The sequence below is a fragment of the Aquila chrysaetos genome, chromosome 11, assembly GCF_900496995.4.
Source record: "Aquila chrysaetos chrysaetos chromosome 11, bAquChr1.4, whole genome shotgun sequence".
NCBI lineage: Eukaryota > Metazoa > Chordata > Aves > Accipitriformes > Accipitridae > Aquila > Aquila chrysaetos.
The window spans coordinates 19,031,647-19,047,483 of record NC_044014.1 but is presented as its reverse complement, the minus strand read 5'-3'; the positions used below and the strand labels follow the sequence as shown (position 1 = coordinate 19,047,483).

General features: G+C 35.5%; 1 protein-coding gene across 8 annotated transcripts in view; it reads right to left on the bottom strand.

The window, feature by feature from the left end:
* The window catches only part of PLCE1 (phospholipase C epsilon 1), a 167,225-nt gene that overhangs the window by 123,032 nt on the left and 28,356 nt on the right, over positions 1-15,837 (bottom strand). The window lies entirely within an intron of this gene.

Genomic DNA, 15,837 nt, shown 5'->3' with positions numbered 1-15,837 from the left:
GGCAAAAAGCAATTCTGACCTGCAGGCAAAGGAACCTGAAAGTTACTGTATGACATGAGCCTACAGGCTCCGAAAGGCTACTCCAGCCTCACCTGCCACGTCGGTGCAGACAAAGAGCAATATCCAGTCTTTCCGCAAAGACCATGTCAAACAGATCATAATTTACAATAAGGCAGGGGCTCGAGAAAGGTGTATCAGAGAATATCTTTGACTAATTGCCACACATTTTTAAACCTGTAGAATTAATATTTAAAGTGGGGGAAAATGGTTACTTTTCCATTTGGGTTTTGGGGTTTTTCTTCCAAGCATCCATTTCACTAATCATACACCAAAGCCAAGTCTGGAATTCCATTTTGTGTTGAATTCAGTTTTCAGATTTTTTTTCCCCTTTACTTCTGACTAAAGAAATATCCACCAATGCCAATTAAAAGTGATAATGCAGCACAGAACAGAAATGGGTTTAAAATATTAATAGAAGCTGCTTGTTAAATATATCAAGATTACCAAAAAACCTGTATGAATAATTCTATCCACCAGATGGCACATGCCTCACATTTTGCTTCAAATATAGTCAAACTTCAGTGACATGGGTGAAGACCAGATTTCTGTTTCTTTTTCTTCTAATGTAAAAATTTCAATAATAGTTTAGAATTGATACAGTTTCAACAAATGAACAGATATGTGCTGTAATCCAGGTACAGAAAAATTAATTAATTTCCACATCTACAATACACAGTCATGTATGAGCTGCTTTGAAACTTCAGCCTTTTCTCTCCTAGCAAGGAGATGCTAACACAGTTCTACTATGAAAGTTATACCTGTAGAACTATCCTTGCAGAGATTTGGGTCAGCATAAATATAGTATAAGGATTCTTCTACCACTATAGTTTGTCCAGGTTCTTCAATGCAGTTGTGTTGTCAAGAGGACTGCAGCAAGACAAAGATTTTATCATTATGGGTATCATATCAGATATTCACAGTTACTTATGATCTGAATATGTATGTATATGTGTGTATGTGCATGTACATATGTATGCAAACCAGGTCTAAGTGGAAATCAGTGATGACAGTTACACAGATACTGTAGTCAAAAAGAAAGAAACGCTGTCAACACTTTCAGAGAGTTTTAGTGGAATTTAGGCCCAAATTTTCAAATTGGACTCCTAAAATCAAACCTGTAAATCCCTAAGATTTCTAAAGGTTGCTAGTCTGATAATGAGAAATACAAGGCATTCAGCATCTCTAAAATCATGATAGTTTTATCCAGTTGACTAATCATGAATTTTTTATGTCTAATTTAAATGCCTGTATTTAAAAATGTTGGCTATAACTTTTTTTGAGTAGTACTAAAGTCTGAATTCTACCTTCAAAAAAGTATAATGAGAATTACTGTATAAACAAAGCTTGTTCACATTGTCTCCCTCCTGTTCTGGGGGATCAGCTCTGCTAAAGACTAGTTCAAACCTCCACACTTTCTTTGACTGATGTCAGTCAGATCATTTGCATCTGTCCATGGTATTCGGCTAAGACAAAGGCACCATGTTAGACATCATGTCAACAGCTGGTTGGACAGTAGCAACTTGCAACAGTTAGCATATACACCAGCCTTTGAACCAGGGATCTACAAAGTCTCATGGTCCTAGAGCCATTTGATCCAAGCAAGTCCTATGATCAAACATGACTCAAGCAGGAAACACAAAATAGAATTTCTTTTACACCCTTCATTCTTACTTAGGTCTTGTGTTAATAAATGTGGAGGATCAACAGCTGGACCACGTGCGTTAACAGACATACAAGTAAGGAGATCCTCTAACTACAGAAAATCAGATGAAAATCAGGTAATGTTCTTCAATAAGCAGATGTTTTGTGCTAGAGGAAAACTGGTATCAGTGACTTGCTAACAGTGCTTGCTTGCTTGCTTACACAAGTTAAAAATTAGAAAAATACAAAAATTAAAACTGCAAAATGCTCAGCAGCAACAACACTCTGCAGTCTTACAAAAACAGTGTGGTGTTTCAAATTTCCAGTTAATAAGTTGTCAGTGCTTAATCTATTTTTTATTTATGGACCTTTTTTCTTGGGGGGGGGGGGGGGGAATCATAATGAGGCAAATATCTAGAAGAAAAAAGAACATGGTTTTCAATGTTACACAATAATGATTAATGTATTCCAGACAAATACACCCCAAACTACTTATTTTCCCACAATGGTAACCCTGACAATTCATTACAAAGTTGTTTCCCAGTGTTAAGGGGTCTCGAAGACTTTAACATCTTAACATTTTGGCCTAACAACATGGCAAGAGTTTTTTTCAAAAATAAATATCTGGAAAACTTGAACTTGTTTTACAATCCTGCAGGCATGCTGTGCCATCCAGCCTGTGCCCACCTAGAAGCTGCAGCTGCCCCAGATCCCTGGTACAGCTGTGGGATTCCCTCCCAAACAGCTGGAGCTGACACACGCACAAACAGCACAGACAGAAATTCTAGGATGTCATCCAGGACAAGCCTAAGACATAAGCAGCTCAGGTATGCTAATAGGAGGAACAGAGTTTCCTTTTCCCTCCCTTTAAATTTGGACATAAAATGGTGGATGTGGAGGGTGTGTGAGCCCCTGCAATAACTCTGCCCAGGTCAGCAAGGTTTCAGCAAACCATAATTTTAGTGGGGTTGGACCCTGGGCTTCAATATCCTCAGGCCACTCACAATGTTGAAAGAAATCAGCATGCCTGACAAGAGGACCATAGCAAAGGTGGCAACAGTTTAAAATCTGAAGTTGAAAGTTATCTACACTGCAGGTTGCAGGGCACAGGAGAGGGAGGCAATGAAACAGGACAATATGGACGTGGCTGGGGCAGAGGCATAAGTTAGACTACAGGATGATGATACAACGCTTATGGGCTTTTCACTTTAATTTCTTTTTAAAAATTACATTTAATGTCAACTTTTCTTCTGTTCTCCAAAAAACAAAACCAACTTATGGTCTAGATTGTCTTAGATATGAGCTAACATAGTATTTATCAACAGAACATGAAGCAAATAATCTCATCTCGGTGAAAAACTACAAAATTTGATCCAGCCAAATCATGGACTCAGTCATGGGTTTCCAAGCTGTGGTGCACATACTATTAATGATACACAAATGTCACCTAAGCAACAAACAACTCTTCTTGCATGTGCACGTGCCAAGTACTGCTGCTACCATGATAATGGTAACATGAGCAAGACAAATTTGGGAGCTCTGTCCTTCCTCTCTGGGAGAGAGGTGGAAGTCTTTAAGCCTCTGGAAAGCATGGAGACTCAAAATATTAGTAGCAGTGTTGTATTTTCTGATATGCCTCATCTTAGTCTTCTAAGAAACTTTGTTATTCTAAGCTTTCCAAAGTTAAGTTTCATTTTATTTCATTTCATTATTTAATTTCATTTATTGCCCAGGTAAGAATTTGAAACTTATTTTTATCAAACCTGAGATTCAGTAACTCTGCTTGCAGATTTGAATTTTTTAAACTAACCGCCATTTTAAAAAAGCATGTTATTTTCATCAGATACTTTCCATAGCAGAAAATATTCCTGGAAAAACAAACCCTATAAAACACCATCTAATTAAAAACCCAAGAAGCTAGCAAAATAGCCCAACTACTGAGCCTTGCCACACATGCTTGGCCTTGTCACACCAAGCCCTGCCAGAGTGCCTCAGTTCATAATGGTTTACAAATCAAATGATGACTAACAATCTCTCTCCAAATTCTATTAATTTTGTTTGTATTTCTACTTGAAAATGCAACCTTTGTACATAACCACCACAATAGCACTAGCACTAACTTACGTATGTCTTAGTTCCACAGCAAAATAGCAAAACCTTTCATTCTGGTTAGGTTTGGAAATACAACTTTGTTGTTGTTTTTTGCAATTTACATTTTTAAGGTCCCAAAACTCAAAGGACTCTTTGTCAACTATCTCTTTTATTTTCCTTCCAAGTTTTTCATAGAACACTGGCTCCTTTTCATTAGTTCTTTCAGTTAACTACCTCTCATATCTCATTAGCAAATTCTGCTCAGTACTGTTAAATCAATTTCCACTTCTTTTACTTAATGAAAAAGGTTTTCTCTTGGATCCACTGAGTCACAACCACATGGGTATGTCCTGTGAATCTGCTTTCATCTTGGCTGTTGTTTTCCTTGTGTTTCTTTGCAGACTGGAGAAATTTAAATTAAGCAAGGATCAGAGGAATCTGGTCATTAATGCCGAATATAAATACTAATTAGCAAATACTTCTTTTTTCCTGATGAGTACCACAGGAAAAAAGTTACAAATGTACTATTCTCTATGACAGTTTAATGAAATGGACATTTAACTTCAGCCAAAATTACCAGCTCTTTTGAAAAGCCAACTTCAGTCTAAAAGTATAATACTACAACCATGTGCATATCAATCAACCAATGTGAAGTTTAAATGCTATTTAGTAACGTTCACTAAAAAAAAAAAAAAAAAAAAATAAAAAAATCCCTGTAAAGAACATGGAAAGGAAGAGGACCAAAAAAAAGCTAAGACCTAAATATAATAGCTACAAATGGTACAGACGCTGCATGTAAATTTGTATGAGCTCAACAAAGCTGGACGTAAGGCTAATAGAAGCAGGAGTGCCCATTAAGACCACACAATTGCATGAAGAAGCAACTTCAGCCTTAACTATCAGACTCGGCTGGAGCAGATTGTGAATACTATGAAAAAATACTATCTAGTAGTAGAGAACTAAAGGGAAATATATTAGGAAGTCTTTTCTCTATATAAAAGACTAAAGGATAAAGGAGGCTCCATGAAGACCACCAGTCTAGGGAATAGTAAGGAAGCTGCAGGCAAGTTCAAGAATGGCACTAGGGAACAAGAACAGACAGCTACTGACAGGCTTGAAGTAAAAAGAGCAAAACTAGTTAAGAGTAGTTATAAAAAAACAGTTTTCAAGGGGGGGAGGGGAATGCTCCCCCCCCTTCCCCTCACAGAATTTAATGAGAAACCCATGGAGACTTCCAAGGTCAGGAAGCCTAAAAAGAGAGAGCAGGTCTTGAGTCATCCACCAAAAGGAACCTGGGGAGAAGGAGCCTGGAAAAGCCATAGGGAAATAAAGACAGTGCAAGCTGCAGGGGTGAGTCTTTTTCAAATGGCAACAGCTGGACCACACCCTGAGGTAAATGCTATTAAGGCTGGCATTTGTACAAGTTTGCAGGGCCCTAAAAATGGTATGGAATAAGGCCTATAAATGGGTAAAGATAAAAAAATAGTCAAGGGATACAGCACCTTGTCCAGGGGAGCAAACGCATGCTCTAAGGTTCTAGGGCTGGGACCTTCACCACAGACAAAGCCCCAGCTTTTCCTCTGCTGCTCAGTGATAAGAAACTCGGTGACCTAACAGGTAAGGAATACTTAAAGCCCTCAATCGAGGGAGGATCACTGGCCATAGGAGTTGACATGCTATCAACTGTCTCTGTGTGCTTTTCTATCATGCCAGAGAGTGCAGACTAAACAAGATCTGACCACTTAGGTCACAAGGGACTAAAGCAGAGCAAGGGACAGGTGATGCTGGATGCCACAGAACTGCCTGCTACACTAGGACAAAAAAAGAAGGAGCAACAAGTGATCCTTCCACAATCCTACACAGTGACAACCTCAATTCCAAACACAGAGGGCAATATTTCCATTACTATCTACGTAAACACCTTTCGGGTTAGTAAATAACTCATTTAAAGGTCCTGAAGAAAGATGTCTGAAGCCAGGACAAAACGCAGCTGCTATCTGTGTGGATGTGAAGTTCACCACGAACAAAAAGTGTACTGCACAAGCCAGTCCTAATAAACATGTAATATACCCACTCTTCCCTGTCTTTCCTGGTAAACTGCCCTGCTTTATTCTGCAAAAATACATATACAAACTCAGTTCTGAAATTCCAAAATAGTTTGTATGGTTACAAAAATGAACATTTCCTCTATCCAAATCAGTCCAAAAACCAGGGGAGGGGGGATGGGGGGGTCAAGATGGAACCAGAGAAATATGATGTAATGGTCAGGTCATTATGTAGATTCTAGGTCAGATAAATCAAAATATGCTCATATGAACACAAAAAATTGGAACTGCTTGAAAAATTCCATCACACACACCCAAATTCCCCACACAAAGCTTCACCCTGGTGTTTCCAAAGCTGGATTAATTTTCCTGTATCAAATGAGCTCCCTGTGTAGCAAAAGCTTTGTAACCTATGAAAGAACTAGGTACAGCAAACAATACTTCATCTTCTGAATTTCACCATAACTTTACTTGTAATGGTGTCCAACTTACATGTTTTACTCTTCCATCATTTTATAAAGGTAATTTTAATTCTGAAACAAACCATTGATGCATTTATCTCCTCAGCAGCTGAACCACTGGGAGGAAAAACAGGAAACAGCTGGTCAAAGTTAAAGTGTGATGAGAAATGTGTTCAAAACTAAAAAAAAAAAAAAAAAGCCACACACAAAAAAACCCACTCAAAACTGATCATCATTTACAAAGGCTGGATTTGCAGTTTTTCCAAACCAATGGCAAAGAAACACTGTGCAAGCTAAACAAAATATGCAATGATTCACAAATGCCTTCTAAAGATGAAAGCCTAAAGAACTTTGTTGCTCAAAAGCAGCATTCAAATTATTATAAAAGTCCATCTCCAATCTGTTGGTTCAAGAAAAAAAAAAAAAACCAACAAAAAAATCTCTATTTCTGGACTGCCAGAGAATAAGAAAATTAATACACTGCTGTTGTAAATATGATCCATGTTATATTTCACGCTTGTTGATAACCTCTACCTATCTTTTCTACAGCCTCAGCCTGTTGAGAGACTTGGTGTTAACAGACAAAAGCCTCCTTTATGCTGATGGCAAATCACTAGATGACAATGAAATGTTCACGTAGCAAGAGATTTTGCACTCCTGTAGTTCTCCCTGACTGTATTTTAAGTAAGGTAAGTTTCAAATGGACACGTTGGTGAGCCAGAATGCAAGTTAATTTCATAGAAGGGAAATATTCTGAATGTTCTTGAAATAATACTTTTTCCCTTTAAAATATATACATTTACATACACAAGCCACCTAGTGCAGTCCCAAGGTTGTAAGCAACAGACAGGAAGTTCAACATTATGGTTCCTATTGCAACTGTAATGTGCTTATATAAAGTAAAATATCTTACATATGCACAGGGTCAGAACTATACCGACCTCAGGTTTGTAGCATGATGCTCTAAGTCTGCAAAGTTACTCAAGATAAATTCTTAATTTAAAACAGAGAAGATTGATGACAGTTTTCTCTCAGGGGTCTTCTTCTTGATCCAACTCACAATCACACTTAGAACAATTCTCCACGGCTCGGATACATTCTTATATTTTTGCTGAAAGATAAACTATTCAGAATTATCATTCAGACCTTTATTCAGACTAGAAGTATTTCAGTGTTGATTGGCTACATACATTAAAAAAAACAAACAAACAAAAAACCCCCTTGTTTTTTCTTTGCTTTTATGCATATAACTCTAAAATTACCAAATATTAACAGTTGGAACTGGTGGGAAAATTTTTTTCTCCACCCCCCCCCACCCCCGGAAACTTAGGATATGTCCCTTCTGCAGACTACAGTGCAGCACACAGCTACTAAGCCTGCTGAGGTAAAAGAAAATTTAGCCACAGCATATGGAGAGTGTTTGGGAGAAGTTTATCTTCGCCAAAACCTGAGTGAGCTCACTAACAACTGCCTGCCTCTTAAGTCTACAGAACAGATGAGATCATCACTTGTTTGTAAAACAGCCAGGACAACAGATTCAAGTCCAGAAGTAGGGCTTCCAAGCAGTGTGGTAACATGAACAGTAAATAACAGCATATGCAACTGAAGGGTACTGAAGCAAGTTTTATATATCAAGTTAGTGATCCCACCTGAATTATTTTACAATGCATTATACATATTTATATAGACAATATTTTTAGTTTAAAACTATAGTATTAAAACTGCTTAATATAAGTTTGGCATATGTCTGTCTATTAAAATGTCTGGCATAAAATTACAGTTCCCATGAACCCAATAGCTCCATTGTGCACATGCTTCTTTCTCTACCTCCGAGTAATATCATCCCAATAGGAAATTTTAAATAGATTACAATATGACCAGGAGTTCACCCATTCTCTAATACTTGAAGGGAATGCCTAAACACTTCAAGAACTAAGACTGCTGTAACACAAAACTAGAGCAGCTAATCATACATCCTTTGTTTTGCCCACACTTCACTAATGAAGGTATGTATCTGTTGTGGTTTCTTGAAAACAATTTTTACGGTGTCAGGAGAATAAAGTAAAAATAATCACGAAGAGTACATAAGAATCACTTTTAATCACCTTAAAAGAAGCTCACATTATTTTATGTGGATTCAAAGTCCAAATGGTGGCAACAGTGAACAGGCATTATGGTTACTGAAAAAGCTAAGAAAAAAAAAAAGAAAAATCTCCTATTTTCACAAGAGTTAATTAGATTATTCAGACTCCTACAACAAGTGCATATGCTGATTTCAAGATAAAAACAAACTTTTTCATTACAGTTGCACGTTTCCATGCTATGACAGCAAATTTATCTGTAGTTATCTATCTTTGAGTATTTGATATACTAAGGAAATCTTAAGGGTTTTACAGTAAGTGTTGTAAATCCAGAGATGAAAAGACTCTTCTGAACTTCATACAAATGGGAAGACAAGAATATTATCTGTAAGTAAGAATGATCACAAGCCAATCCAACATATTTTTCTCTCTCATACTCAGCTAGGGGATTGACGAGTGCATCTCAAAAGTGAGTCTTCAATCTCGGTTCAAAAATTATTGTATCTGGTTACAGTTCAAAATGTTTTAAAAATGGATACTTTCACACAATTTGCAGGGCAATATGATCACTTTCTCATATATGTGTTTTGCAGGGAAGGAACAGCTTCTAAGTAAGTAATTTTCTAGAGAAATTATTAGGAGAATTGAAAAAAAAAAAAAAAAAAAGTGGTTACAAATGCCAGGGCTGCATGTTTATGTTTCCAGCGCTGCCCCACTTCCGACATTCCTGATGAAAGCTGAATGCTGTCACACTGCCCTGAGCCACGCTGGTTCCAACTGTTGCACTGATGTAATTAGCTCTGGTTGGTGTGGGAGCACCCTCAGAGCTCTCCTGTCCCTTGATACTCCAGCTCATATGTACTTGGACAGTACCTAACAGCTGTATTATGTTCAACTGTTATTCCTTTTTTTTTTAAGCTGTCACCAGTCTGTATTTTCAAGCAAAATTCTTCATGACCAGAGGCTCATAACCATACTATATCAAATCACTTTTCACAAATAGAGAAACTAAATAGCCTCATATCTCTTGGTGGATGCCTTAGAATCTGTGACAAGTATAATTTTACAGTAGAAATTTTTCCTGTAAGTCCTTTATGAAATTTCATATCAATAAGATATATGCCTACCAATTATTGTCAACCCAAGCTTCTACCATTTTAGAAAACTTTCTTTTTAAAAGATCCTGAAAGACTGTAGAAAAGCAAGATAAATTAAAATGTATATGAACTCTCATAAATTCCCATTTTAACTATTCACTCACCAACAGAGTGATCTTTATACAGCACAGTTTTTATTCACTTATACCAGAGTAAACAACCCAAACTTTTCAACAGTTCATATAGGTAATGGAGACAACTTAGTTTCAACTGAGAAAGAATTTAGAAGAGTGTCCAACTCTAACACTGTAAAATGAACTCTTTAATGTGCTGCTGGGAGATTTTCTAAAACAGATCTTCATGCTTTTTTACAGTTAATGAACAGTCACTAGAAGGAAAGTCAGAAAATGTGGAAAAACTGAAGGCATAATATATTGCTCTTGCCAAGACTCCCACACTATTGGCTCTAAATACCTAAGTGTGCTCACAGCTAAAACTTATTGTTCGTAATTTGGCCCAAAATTGTTAAAGCTATAAGACAACTACAAAATAATACAAAGCATTAAGAGATTTATCTCTAACTCTGTCACACATTCTGATAATAAAACTGACTACTTCTACAGACGGAGGGTTAATTTTCTGTTTTTAAAGCCAGCCTTTAAAACTGGAGTAACTCAACCCAAAGCAAATATAAGTATAGACCTTCATTTAACAAAGTTCAATTTATTTTTACAGCACTTACTGAAGGGAAAACATAATTTCATGCCTATTTGGCTTCTCTTTTGCTTCCCTGATTTTTTTTCCAAATAAGTCAATTTTGCTCATGAACTTTTTTCTTTAAACAAAAGACTGCAACTCCTATGCAAAAAAAGCAAGAAACACAGGGTCCAGGTAGAACAAAAACCAGCTCATCCATACCTACTAACTACTTAAAATATGAATATAAACCTTTTTGTCTAAAAACATGATAACATTAGTAATAGGCCAAATACTCATGCAGAGTCAGATAAAAAAAACTATTGTTAGAGTGGAGGAGAACCCCAACCACTTGCAGATACGTGTTTTATGTCATTTTTTCCTGTAAATTCCTTCCAGCATGTTGGACTAGAAATTTTATTTCAAAATGGAAAACCAAAAAATCTCAACCCCCAAACTGGTCTGTAATCCATAATGTAGAATCACAAACTATCTTTTTTTTTTTTAAATAAAAGTACAAGTATAGCATAAACTTTAGCATAAAGAGCAGTGTTACATTTCAGGTATGCTTGCAAAACTGGGAGGGAAGAGAGTAAAAGTCCATTTAAAGAATTCCATCTTTTTAAACATGGAGCAAGAAGGAAAAACCTGTGGGAAAACCACATAATCCTAACAGAAAGATGATATCACAGCAAATCTAGACCTGAAATTCCTACAGAAACAAGTAAAAAGAACCGAGAAGTGAAAGCCTGTAAGAATTCAATTTTTTAGGCTGCTTTGTGGGTTATGAATCTCACAGACTTTGGCAAAATAACTTCACTAATAAGACTACTATTGCCAGCTGATTTCATGTGGCCACTCCAACAAGCTTTGTGTCTGCTCTACTAAATCAGACCAGTTATCTGAGTGAAACACAGCACATACACAAGGACTCTTATGCTTCGTATTATTATCATTAGCACAGAGGGTAAGTCAGACGCTTTCAAGTTTTTGTTTCACTTCTTAAGAATCAATATAGGCCTCTTCATTATATAAATTATGTTTTGAATACTCTGGAAAAGTGTATCTTCCAAGATACTACTAGATAAAAAAGAGGGCTATACTATTCATTCTGACAAAATATTGACAATAAAAGGTTACAATTAACCCAACATCTGAGAAAAGCAACCAAAAAAACGTTCTTCTGAACATACGGCATAACTAACCCTTCCTTTGTTCATAAACATATGTTAGCATTTGATGTAAAGTTCTCTTGTATTTTAGCTAGTGCAGCTGGTTGTCAAAACAGTCAAAGCAGACATTATTTCCATGACTGATAGTGAAATACTCAATCTGTCTGTATTTTCAGAAATGCCACAAAAGCATGCAACATGAAGATATACTGACTAGAGTTGCTGATACACCTCAGCGGGGGGAGGAGCTACAGAGGGAGGAAATCGAGCTCTCTATAGGTTCAGAATTAAAATTAACATTTATATTAATTACAAAATATTCATTTTAATTCTGAATGTGTTCAGAATTCAATAATCAATTCTAAACCAAAAAAAGATTCAGGCAAATACTACCTTTTAAACAGAAAATTACTTGTGCTTGGCTTTGTTTCTTTAAAAATATTATCCAAGATGACTATTTTAGATATCACATTAATAAAACAGGATAGTAAAAATTTTTTACCTCCAAATCTTTTTTCTCTCCTTGACTCTTTGTTAACAGATGCCAGCAACTGACTATAGCTCAACTTTATGGAAATAAAGAAATCTTAAAACAAGACTCCTTACATTAGCCATGCATAATCAAAAAATCCTTGCATTACATTGATTTAACAGATGAATAAAAACACTATGGACACTACATGGAAAAAATACATGATGCTAACAAATGCTGAACTACTATACCAAATCATTAAATTAACTGTGAAACACTCCTACAAAGTAAATCTATAATAAAATCATTATTCTATCTGGAAACAGATGTGGGGGCAATTACTTTTTTTTAATTGTTGCCTTACGAGTATTTGGCATTTCAGTAGCCCCTTAGCAGCTATGAAGAGCAGAAGATATATTAGCACGCCAACTTCTATCTGAGCAGAGTTAAGCAAGCCAGCAGAATTCTTGCTTCTTAAAGCTCAAACTACTGGCATGAGGAATGTAATGACACAGCAAAGATGGTACTGACGCCTACAGAATAAGCTTAACTAAAGAATTCAGCTATTATGCACTGCAACTGTGTTGTTGCAGCTGTCATCTGGAGACCTTGAGGTCACTTACCTGGTTTGAGAGAACCACCCTGTGGTAGTCTAGTGAGCTGCTCAAATTTAATATCTTAGTCAATGGTGGACCTGGCTACTTTTGCCGTTTTACATTACCACCACCACAGAAACACCATCATATCAGGAAAAAAAAAGAAGCATACTTCAGCACTATGAACCTAACATCTCACAGACACAGATGGTTCAATGATTCCAGAAACTCTGCCTGTTGTAATTAGTCAAATTGCTAATATGATGCCGCTGAGCTGAACTCAAGTAGTAGATACATTGTACCACGCCAAGCAAAGCCAACACCAAAGACTGCACTCTCATTATTTGTTTCTATGGCAAACCCTTTGCATCTGCAACATCTTTAATATGTACTAACATGAGGGGCTTGCACTGTTCCAACACAGACAAGCAAATTTCTCATTAATAGATACAACAGCCATGTTACACACATCCATCTGGTAAGAGCAAGTACTGCCCTGTATATAGCCACAAAAACTACCTGCAAAATTAGAAAAAATATTCAACATTAAAATCTTCTCTCTTCATACAACACATACATTAAATCCAGAGCAGAGGAGTCTAAATCTGCGTATAAAATATCTATAAACAGTAATCATATGCTACATTAAAAAAAATACATCATTTTATCTATTTTCTATATAATGCAAAGCCTCAGTCCCACCTTCCTATGTAGAGAAAGAAAAAAGAAAAAATTGTTCAGCAAGACAACAGTTCAGTGCCCTTCCTTTATTAACACTAGAATTTTTATGTAAGGGATATGCACAAATGAGACCCACATTTTCCTACTTAAAACATAAAGGTCTCTATTGTTCCATGTTACACCAGTACTGCTATGAAAACTTAATTTCTCCAACTTTTTTTTCCCCTTGAAGAACAGAACTACTGTTCACTTAGCTGTTCCAAACAGAATGCATGCTCAAAGGGTGAGATAAGGGGAAAGAAAGAACAAATTACCACATTCATTTACTACTTTCTCCTTCTTCCTTTGATTATTAGCATGAAAGCTTCCTACAAATGCTTATAATTCATTAAATTATTTTAACCCACTGCATATGTTCAACAGGTCCATATATTTGTCATATCCACAGAGTTAATTTCTATGTTTGTGTAAAAACCATATATAATGCTAATAATATAAGCCATAAACACATAAAAATATTACTGCAGAAATTATATTTGACACTAAATTAACAGAAAGATAAAGCTAAGAATGCTTGATGCATATTATACATAAAGAGATAAAATACAGAGGTTAGAAGAAAAATATTTGTATTCGCCATTTTGCAGAAGAAAGAATCATGTGGGTTTAAGCTTTTTCTAACCATGAGAAAATATTCTGTGCATTGTAATTATGTAGAGTGCTTTAGTGTGCCTGTTAATCTTTTGTTCATTTGTAGACAGAACTTTTCCTATTTAAATAATTATTCAGTGAGTACTTATTATATTTATATCTGAGTTTCTGTATGTACTACAAAAAAAATCTTCAAATCAAAGCCCTCACACCCCAAAATGCTATACATTCAGTATTACGCAGCAGTGGTAGCAAGTGGTGAAACAGGCATGTATGTTGAAAGTTAAGGAACTCAAGTCAAATTGGAAATGCCCTATGAAGAAACCTAAACACATTCTTCCCTTTTCATACCTATTTAAATGAAAATTACACTAGATCTCAGCTACAAAACATTCTCCCTCCTCTCCCCGCAAAAAGCTTATAATGATAATACAAACGTACCAAGCAGATAGCATGTTAGGTGAATACATGGCTCATATTCATCCCTTCATGGGACCGGGACCATGCACCATGCAGTGCATGTGCTGTACCAGCAAGTTTGTACTTCCACTGATTAGGATAGTGAATATCACAATAACGAACAGCACCACAAAGCTTTGCAACCCAATACAAAAACCTGAGATACGCATGTTCACAGAACTCTTCAATCAACTATTTAAATGGAAAAAATACTAGTTTCTAGAAAGACATGAGAATATTACTGGAGGGCACAATTGTCATGGAGCCCCTGAGACACCAAGTCCTCTCTTCTGTTATCACTGACAAAATTTCATATAATCTATTCTATCAATTTTACAGTTGGACTCAATGATCTTTTCCAACCCAAATGATTCTATGATTCTATACAAGTAAATTAAGTTTTCCTCCATTTCAGTCCTACTGAAAGCTGTTGCAGAGTCTGAGCACTAACTGCTAGAAATTTCTTCCAGTTTTCAACCTACATTTATTCCGGACCAGTTTAAAGGCATAGCTTGTCTGACCACACTCTCCTTTACCCTGGTTATTTTCCCCTCCCTAGAGCTTATTCACACATTTTAACAGAGAAAAATCACACCTTTTTTTGCTAAACTCAGTAAACCTCTCTTCTCTTACTCTTCTTGAAAGAATTTCTCTTGCTGTGATCATCCTGCTGGTCCATTCTTTCTCAGTAGTCACATTTCAGATGAATCCTTGAGAACCAGTGGTCAAAATCTTTTATAGATTCCATCAACAACTATTTAATTTCTACTATCACAGAAAATCTTTTACTGCTTAAAATAATTTATTAAGGAAGTGCTGTTTCATTTCCACAGTAATAATTTAGGTATTCATTATTTCATTCTAAACTTAGAATTTTTTGTATTATCTAATTTAAGAGACTACAAATCAGGGCAATACCAGCACATTAATATACGTTATTCAACTATTACATAATTTTTTAAAATTATTCGCAAGCGTAGAAGCATTATATTTGTAACTTAGGAAAAATACTATGCTTTCTTTTTTAGAGCAACAAAATTTTTCACTGGGATCTAATACTGCCACTTATCATTTTATACAATCTATTCCATGTCATTATTATATCATTAATATATCCATCAAATGTTTATATACACAAATATGCCATATATATTAAAATGTGTATATCTATAATATATACTAATATATCTATTTTACATATATATGTATAAATATAAATGCATATTATATACATTTTCTATTTAGAATATAAATATCTATAAAATGTGTATATATTTTTGTATCTGTATATAATTACATTCTTATATATAAATAATATATAAAGATACAAAATTTATACATATATCTATGTATATGTACCTATATACATTTTATATAGATATATATGTACATAGTATGTATAAATTTTACACAGATATAAAATTATACATTTTACCCCATGCCTATTTTAAACCACAATGAGTTTTAAAGGATGAGAATATATTCTTCTAAAAAGCAGTATTCAACTTAAGGTTCAGCGTGGTTAAGTGAAATATCCTGTTCAGTGTTACTAAGTGTTTACTAGTCAAAGGCTTTTTTTTTTTTTTTTTTTATGAAAAGGTCATCAGTTTATCAAAACTTTTATGAAAAGAAAA